The following is an 8469-nucleotide window of genomic DNA, read 5'->3' on the forward strand; positions in this document are numbered from 1 at the left end:
CTGACTTGGTGTCACTGACATCCCCAGCGACACCAATACAGTGATCAGTGCTAATAAAAAGCACCGACATTGCACTGGGCAGGAAGGGGTTAACATGTGGGGCGATCAAAGGGTTAAGTAATGGCAGCGATCAGCGTCTTATAGCGGGACTGCGGCAGACAATCTGACACTGGGGGGGGGGTAACTAACTTGGTGTCACTGACATCCACAGTGACACCAATACAGTGTTAAAAAAAAAGCACTGTACCAGGGGCGAACTGACAACTAATGGGGCCCCCGGGCAATAGGGGATAATGGGGCCCCTGTGTCCTTGCCCAAACTCAAAAAAGCCTATGAAAATGGTACCAGGGGCATCTCATGGGGCCACCTAATGACCCCAGGCCCTCGGGCGGTGCCCGAGTTTCCAAATGGTCAGTCCGCCCCTGCACTGTACTAATGGCACTGGGCAGGAAGGGGTTAACATGAGGGGCGATCAAAGGGTTAACTGTGTGCTGGGAGTGTTTTACTATGGGGCGGGATGTGTGTGCTTCACTGTTATCACACTGCTTTGGATGGCTGTGCTGTGCACAGCCATCCAGATCACTGTGCCCGAGCTGACAGGGAGGTGAACTGTTAGTAAACAAAACAGTTCTCCTCCCCGTCGGAGAGCCTTGGAAATCACTGGGCGCCTCGCACGTGCCCCCTATCTGGAAATGCAAAATCACATATATATATATATATATATATATATACATGATTTTGCGCACCCGTGCCACCCTGTAGCAGTATTTCTGCTGTAGGACGGTCAGGAAATGGTTAAAGCCCAAATAAAAAGCTTGCAGTTCCTCTTGATGTAATCTGTTGGTGGGCTTTAGCAAGCTTAAAGTAGCTCACTGAAAACGTAAGGCCTGTGCCGATAGTCTTTTGTTTGCTTCACATTTCCATGCAAGTCCATGGGAATGCAAAACCTGCCTTAAGCAAGTGAAATGTAGGTCAGAAGGCCAATGCACCTGTCTGTCGGGAGGTGCAGCATGGTGCGGCGGCAGTGAATATTCCGGTTGAAGGAAGCAGTATTAAAATCAAAGTTAGATTTTACAAACAGCCCGGCGAGAAAACTCACAGATTGTAATGGCAGCATGGAACAGAGCAGGTTCTGGGCGTGCCGACGGCGTCTGTTTCAGAGGGTGGAATGTGGCCTGGCTGGTCTGTACCAAAGTGGGAGGATTCCAGGAAGGATGGCATGTCCCTACTCATCTGGAACCTTTACCTGCCACTATTCACTTTCCCTGACAGACAGGTGACCTGTCCCTACACTACCTACTCCCAAAACGCTTGCCAAACCCGGGAACCAGGGTCTTAAATAGACTCTGCTTGACCCAAGATGGCCACCAGAGTCACGTCTGAATGGATAGCTTCCCCAGTGGTCCAGGAAACCTCTTGATTTACTCTCCTTCTGCAATGCTTAAGTACCACCTGCAGTGGAGAAAGTGGATTGCAATGAATTCTGAATAATCTCAGAAGCTACTCAAACTGATGTCATAGACATCACCTCAAAGGCCATCAACGCAGATCCAGAGCAGAGGACTGACTCTGTAAGACGGGGATCAAATGGATGAAATAGTGCAACCCGAATGTTGCATGCAACATCTAGGAAGGCATAGCAGAAACTGAAGTGCTCCGATGCTTATGGGGGTTGTTAGGTGTTGAGAACATGTGCCAGGAGGCCCCTTTTGGTTCTTTTGTGAATGAAGCCCAAGTGATCCACATCACCCAAATCTAAACTAACAATCTCCATCTAAGTTGTTAGTATGTAGAAAGATATGGCATTTTGAGTTGTCACTGGGAAAGCATTGAGGAGAAATCCTCCAATGGGGACACCTAATAGGGTGACAGTTGTCTAAGAGAGGATTTTCCTTGAAGGTCTTTGGTCTCCAAACTGAAGCTCAGGGGCCAAATGTGGCCCTTTGTATACTTTTATCAGGCCATTGGGGCACTATTCTTCCCACTGACACCAGCGATGGGGCACTAATAATTCCCCTAATACCAAAGATGGGCACCATTTACTCCTACTGATGCCGGGACATTTACTACTTCCACTGGCCCCCATAAAGTTAGAAGTACAGCAAACCGAGCCCTTGTTTGTCGACACAGATGGCATAAAAACATGGAGGCAAATCTCCCTAATGGTGACACAGATGGCATAAAAACATGGAGGCAAATCTCCCCAACGGGGACACAGATGGCATAAAAACATGGAGGCAAATCTCCCCAACGGGGACACAGATGGAATAAAAACATGGAGGCAAATCTCCCCAACAGGGACACAGATGGCATAAAAACATGGTGGCAAATCTCCCCAATGGGGACAGAGATGGCATAAAAACATGGAGGCAAATCTCCCCAACGGGGACACAGATGGCATAAAAACATGGGGGCAAATCTCCCCAACAGGGACACAGATGGAATAAAAACATGGGGGCAAATCTCTCCAACGGGGACACAGATGGCATAAAAACATAGAGGCAAATCTCCCCAACGGGGACACAAATGGCATAAAAACATGGAGGCAAATCTCTCCTATGGTGACACAGATGGAATAAAAACATGGAGGCAAATCTCCCCGCTGGGGACACAGATGGAATAAAAACATGGAGGCAAATCTCCCCAATGGGGACACAGATGGCATAAAAACATGGAGGCAAATCTGCCCAACGAGGACACAGATGGCATAAAAACATGGAGGCAAATCTCCCCAATGGGGACACAGATGGCATAAAAACATGGAGGTATGACCATTCTCTACTCTATCCAAAGCAAAAAAAGTTTTGTATACACTTTAATACGTGTGAAGAATGTATTCTGTATATGTGCAGTACAGTGGCTAAGTGGTTAGCACTTCCGCCTGGCAGTACTCAGGTCGTTGGTTCAAATCCCAACCACGACACCACCTGCCTGGAGTTTGCATGTTTTCCTTCTGCCTGCGTGGGTTTCCTCCGGATACTCCGGTTTCCTTCCACAGACATGCTGGTAGGTTAATTGGCTCCTGTCTAAATTGGCCCTAGTATGTGTATGTATGAATGTGAGTTAGGGACCTTAGATTGTACACCCCTTGAGGGTCAGTGACCTTAGATTGTATGCCCCTTGAGGGTTAGGGACCTTAGATTGTACACCCCTTGAGGGTCAGTGACCTTAGATTGTACGCCCCTTGAGGGTTAGGGACCTTAGATTGTACACCCCTTGAGGGTTAGGGCCCTTAGATTGTACACCCCTTGAGGGTTAGGGACTGATGTGAATATACAATATATATGTAAAGCGCTGCGTAAATTGACGGCGCTATATAAGTACCTGAAATAAATAAATAAAACTGATTGTTGTCATTTATCTGCTGAGTACAGCTGGCTGTGAACAGACATACAAATACATGAATGACACCCTGGCCCTGTACTGTATGTTGTAGTGTTCACGTCAGTCACTCAGCCGGGTTCAGGGATGTAATACATATTTCTCCTGAACAATCAGGTTTTTCAGTTGAATGCAGCAGACTGGCCCAGTGACTTTGCACCTTCTCAGCCGGGTCTCAGGACTGGTTAGACCACTCCTTGTCCTTTCCCCTATTTACAGATAACAGCCACAAATAAATGAAGGGTTTATTAACCCCTTGCCCTCTGGAGGACTTACCCCGCTTCCTGACCAGGTCATTTTTTGCGATACAGCCCTGCGTTACTTTAACTGACAATTGCGCGGTCATGCAACGCTGCACCCAAATTAAATTTACGTCCTTTTTTTTCCCATGAATAGAGCTTTCTTTCGGTGGTATTTGATCGCCTCTGCTGTTTTTATTTTTTGCATTATAAACAAAAAAATACCAACAATTTTGAGAAAAAAACTATATTTTTGACTTTTTGCTAATAAACATGTCCAGTTAAATAAAATGTAAAAAATCCAATTTCATTATAAATATACACCAAAATGTATTCTGCGTCGTGTCTTTGCTAAAAAAAATCCCAATATGTGTGAATTAATTGGTTTACGTGAAACTTATAGCGTCTGCAAATGGCGGTGTAGATACTGGGATTTTTAAATTTTTTTTTACTAGTAATGGCGGCAATTAGCGACTTATAGTGGGCATTGTGACACTGGGGGGAACTGACTCGGTGTCACTGACATCCCCAGCGACACCAATACAGTGATCATTGCTAATAAAAAGCACTGACACTGTACTAATGGCACTGGGCAGGAAGGGGTTAACATGTGGGGCGATCAAAGGGTTAACTGTGTGCTGTGGAGATTGGACATAGTGAATGCAGGGTCCAGGGAGACCAGATATAGTGAATGCAGGGTCCGGGGAGAGCAGATATAGTGAATGCAGGGTCCTGGGAGATCGGATATAGAGAATGCAGGGTCCAGGGAGACCAGATATTGTGAATGCGGGGTCCGGGGAGACCGGATATAGTGAATGCAGGATCCAGGGAGAGTGGATATAGTAAATCCAGGGTCCAAGGAGAGCGGATATAGTGAATGTAGGGTCTAGTGATACCAGATATAGTGAATGCAGGGGTCCAGAGAGACCAGATATAGTGAATGCAGGGTCCGGGGAGAACGGATATAGTGAATGCAGGGTCCGGAGAGACCAGATATAGTGAATGCAGGGTCCGGGGAGACCAAATATAGTGAATGCAGGGTCCGGGGAGACCGGATATAGTGAATGCGGGGTCCGGGGAGACCAGATATAGTGAATGCAGGGTCCGGGGAGACCAGATATAGTGAATGCAGGGTCTGGGGAGAGCGGATATAGTGAATGCAGGGTCCGGGAAGACCGGATATAGTGAATGCAGGGTCCGGGGAGAGCGGCTATAGTGAATGCAGGGTCCGGGGAGAGCGGACAAAGTGAATGCAGGGTCCGGGAAGACTGGATATAGTGAATGCAGGGTCCGGGGAGAGCAGATATAGTGAATGCAGGGTTCGAGGAGAGCAGATTTAGTGAATGCAGGGTCCAGGAAGACTAGGTATAGTGAATGCAGGGTCCAGGGAGACCAGATATAGTGAATGCGGGGTCCGGGGAGACCGGATATAGTGAATGCGGGGTCCGGAGAGACCAGATATAGTGAATGCAGGGTCCGGGGAGACCGGATATAGTGAATGCGGGGTCCGGAGAGACCAGATATAGTGAATGCAGGGTCCGGGGAGACCGGATATAGTGAATGCAGGGTCTGGGGAGAGCGGATATAGCAAATGCAGGGTCCGGGGAGACCGGATATAGTGAATGCAGGGTCAGGGGAGACCAGATATAGTGAATGCAGGGTCCGGGGAGAGCGGATATAGTGAATGCGGGGTCCGGGGAGACCGGATATAGTGAATGCAGGGTCCGGGGAGAGCGGATATAGTGAATGCAGGGTCCGGGGAGAGCGGATATAGTGAATGCAGGGTCCGGGGAGAGCGGATATAGTGAATGCAGGGTCCGGGGAGAGCGGATATAGTGAATGCAGGGTCCGGGGAGAGCGGATATAGTGAATGCAGGGTCCGGGGTTTAGTAACACATTAATCTTGCATTAAACATCTAATTTGTTGCTACCAGCATTAAAAAAATCTGAATGATTCAGCACACCAGTGTGAACAGTAATGTAAAGTACAAAGTCCAGGGAACCAAGGAATCAAAAATGATCTCCTAACACCTTCTGAAGTCAGTTTGGTCCCTGCGGGTGTCCGTCCCTGGTGCCTTATGAATTGACATGTAGGACCTGTGCTGATGGGCTTTTCTTTGCATCAGAACTGCTTTTCTCCCTATACAGGTCTATGAGATTGTAGGACTCAAGCAGGACTGAATGAGATCAACTGCATGTTAATGACTCTGTCAATGAATTCTGAACCACTTTAGAAACATCTCAAATTAATTTCAAAGCCATGCTGGATTATCCCATCCACACACACAAGGACCAAACCCTTCAACACAGGCCAATACTGCCACCCTGGTCAGGACTGGAATTACAAGGTTGCAATCTCACTGTTCACCATTAGGTGGAGACAACAGCCTATGAGAAAAGACCAGCAACCAGATACTGACTTGGCTGCAAGGAGCAAGAACTGCAACTCCCAGCAACCAATCAGAATCATTCTTCTACAGCTGACTATCTCAAACGTTTTTCAGCCGTGTCACCCTTTAAAAGTATGATAAATCTTGTGGCAACCCAGTCTATGATCAGAGCCGCCTTCACATCAGAATCCCCCTTCACATCAGAATCCTACCTTCACATCAGAATCCCCCTTCACATCAGAGCCCTGAATGTTACTTGTCCAGGGAACACCTGAGCCCGGGACAACGCACACAGCCGCCTTGCTGAAATTATCTTCACTACAGAGGCCCCCCTTCACATCAGATGTCCCTCTTCACGTCAGAGGCCCCCCTTCACATCAGATGTCCCTCTTCACGTCAGAGGCCCCCCTTCACATCAGAGTCCCCCCTTCAAATCAGAGGCCCCCTTTACATAGAATCCCCCCTTCACATCAGAAGCCTCCCTTCACATCAGAGTCCCCCCCGTTCACATCAGAGTCCCACCCTTCACATCAGAGTCCCCCCCTTCACATCAGAGCCCCCTTCACATCAGAGTCCCACCTTCAGATCAGAGGCCCCCTTTACATAGAATCCTCTCTTCACATCAGAAGCTTCCCTTCACATCAGAGTCCCCCCCCTTCACATCAGAGTCCCACCCTTCACATCAGAGTCCCCCCTACACATCAGAGTCACCCCCTTCACATCAGGGTCCCCCATTACATAGAATCCCCCCCTTCACATCAGAAGCCTCCCTTCACATCAGAGTCCCCCCCTTCACATCAGAGTCCCACCCTTCACATCAGAGTCCCCCCCCCTTCACATCAGGGTCCCCCTTTACATAGAATCACCCCTTCACATCAGAAGCCTACCATCACATCAGAGCCCCCTTCACATCAGAGGCTCTCTATCACATCAGAGCCCCCATTACATAGAATCCCCCCCTTCACATCAGAGTCCCCCCTTCACATCAGAGGCTCTCTCACATCAGATGTCCCTCTTCATATCAGAGCCCCCTTTTACATCAGAATCCCTCCTTCACATCAGAGGCTCTCTCACATCAGATGTCCCTCTTCACAGCAGAACCCCCCTTTACATCAGAATCCCCCTTTTACAGCGACTCAGCTTTACAGTAGAGCCTCCCCCTCTTACATCAGAGTCCCCCTTTTATGTTCCCCTTTACATCATAGGTCCCCTTTGCATCAATGTCCCTCCGTCACATCAAAGTGCCCAACATTGGAGCCCCCCCTTTACATCACAGTCCCCCCTTTACATCAGAGGTTCCTTCTTTATATCAGATTGCCCCTTTCACATCTGAGGTCCTTCTTCACATCAGAATCCCCCTTTACATCAGATTTCCCCCTTGACAGAACCCCCCCATCACATCAGAGGTGCCCCCATCACATCAGAGCCCCTCACAAGTCCCCATCACATCAGGGTCACCCCTATACTTCAGAGGCCACCTATACATGAGTCCCCCCATCACTTCAGAGTCCCCCCCCTGACCATTTGGAAACTTGGGCACTGCCCGAGGGCCCGGGGTCAGTAGGGGGCCCCATGAGATGCCCCTGGTACCTTTTTCATAGGCTTTTTTGAGTTTGGGCAAGGACACAGGGGCCCCATGATCCCCTATTGCCCGGGGGCCCCATGAGTTGTCAATGCGCCCCTGGTTCTGATGTCACTTGGTAGAGTCAGCTGCATGAACCCAATGATCTTTTTAGCAGTGTGTAAGGATGGCATTCTGACCATCACTGTAAGGGGTGCATTTTTCTCCCTGACCACTATTATAAGGAGTATTATTCCCACTGACCACCAATTTAAAGACCATTCAGACCATTCTTCCAAATGACCACCAAAGTGAGTATCATTCTTCCCACTGACCTCCAATGTAAGGGACATTCTTCCCACTGACCTCCAATGTAAGGGACATTCTTCCCACTGACCTCCAATGTAAGGGACATCCTTCCCACTGACCACCAATGTAAGGGACATTCTTCCCACTGACCACTAATGTAAGGAGCATTCCTCCCACTGACCACCAATGTAGGGTCATTCTTCCCACTGACCCCCAATGTAAGGAGCATTCTTCCCACTGATTACCAATGTAAGGGACATTCTTCCCACTGACCACCAATGTAAGGGACATTCTTCCCACTGACCACCAATGTAAGGGACATTCTTCCCACTGACCACCAATGTAAGGGGCATTCTTCCCACTGACCACCAATGTAAGGAGCATTCTTCCCACTGACCACCAATGTAAGTGCCATTCTTCCCACTGATCACCAATGTAGGGGGCATTCTTCCAACTGACCACCAATGTAAGGGGCATTCTTCCCACTGACCACCAATGTAAGGGACATTCTTCCCACTGACCCCCAATGTGAGGAGCATTCTTCCCACTGACCACCAATGTAAGGGACATTCTTCCCACTGACCACCAA

Source organism: Staurois parvus, unplaced genomic scaffold (assembly GCF_062004578.1).
Source record: "Staurois parvus isolate SC_StPar_1 unplaced genomic scaffold, SC_StPar_1.0 ptg000867l, whole genome shotgun sequence".
Taxonomy (NCBI): domain Eukaryota; kingdom Metazoa; phylum Chordata; class Amphibia; order Anura; family Ranidae; genus Staurois; species Staurois parvus.